Consider the following 1,200-nt stretch of genomic DNA (forward strand, 5'->3'; position numbering starts at 1 on the left):
AAAATATATATATATTAGTAGACAGTTCTTATATTGATAGTTTAAAAATTGTGTATAGTTAGTTAAGATAGTTGATATATAGCTAGTAGATAGATAGTTGATAGATAGTAATTATTATAGATGATAGAGAAATAGTTTAGTGTATAGGTAGTTGATAGTTCAGAGATAGATAGTAGACAATGTAACATCACCAATATTTACCAATTTTTTTCTTTGAGGTTGACGACTTCTCCATGCATCGGGGATCGAAGTGAGAGATAATTTGATCCCACAATTTGCGGTTCTTTACTATGTCATGGTGGGAGCTGTCGCTTTGGTCCCATATTGAGGGGTTGGCTTCCACAAGGTTGATCAGTGTCTCGTTGTGAATGGTCAACGGCTCTTCGTCAACCACAATCCTTTTTTTTTTTTGGCTCGCTGACTTGGACTATGTAAACACAAAACGTTATGTTGAAAGGTTCAAATTCAGTTTATTGGTAGACTAATAGATAGATACAGAGATAGATAGATAGATACATAGATAGATACATAGATACATAGATAGATAGATACATAGATAGATAGATACATAGATAGATACAGCGAAAGATAGAGAGAGAGAGATAGATAGTGGATAGATAGTTTATAGATATAGCAGATAGAAAGTGAATAGATAGATTGTAGATAAATATTGGATCGAAAATTTCTAGTTTTATATTTACCACTGGCAGTTGTGGAGACGACAGACGGCGAGGAACCTTCTTCCTCTTGTGTCCTCCGTGTGCCACAACCTATTGTGTATGTAAATGGAAAAAAAAAATTACATTTCTTTGATCAATAAATTTATGTTTGCAAAACTTAAAAATGTCTGCCATGTACCTTTGTTGGTTTTGCCTGTTTTTTTGGGGGGGGGCCTAGCAGCCTCGGGCTCCGAAGACTCCTATTTGCAATAGAAACATGATTATACACATGCTTAGCTTAATACGCTGAATTTTCACACAAATTTTAGTGTTTTTTTAAAGTGCAAGCCTACCGACTGAGAAGAAAAAACCGCACACACGCTGCTGCTGCTGCTTCCCTCACTATCCGACATCTGCAACAAAGCAATACATTTTTAGTACACACACATCCGTCGTACAATACAGACTCCCATGATGTATACAGAGATATCTACTATATAATTGTCTAGGGTACTTCCGTCTTTCTGTCCTTCTGTCACGG

The 1,200-nt window shown here is 36.1% G+C and overlaps 1 long non-coding RNA gene across 1 annotated transcript; it reads right to left on the minus strand.

Annotated features, from left to right (window-relative positions):
- Nucleotides 1-273: 273 nt before the first annotated feature.
- On the minus strand, nucleotides 274-905 carry LOC143809131 (uncharacterized). Its single transcript, XR_013222087.1, has 3 exons — nucleotides 859-905; nucleotides 702-770; nucleotides 274-427 (listed from the first exon to the last, which is right to left on the minus strand). It is a non-coding gene; the product is annotated as an uncharacterized LOC143809131 (long non-coding RNA).
- Nucleotides 906-1,200: the final 295 nt, after the last annotated feature.

This window comes from Ranitomeya variabilis, chromosome 2 (assembly GCF_051348905.1).
Source record: "Ranitomeya variabilis isolate aRanVar5 chromosome 2, aRanVar5.hap1, whole genome shotgun sequence".
Lineage (NCBI taxonomy): Eukaryota > Metazoa > Chordata > Amphibia > Anura > Dendrobatidae > Ranitomeya > Ranitomeya variabilis.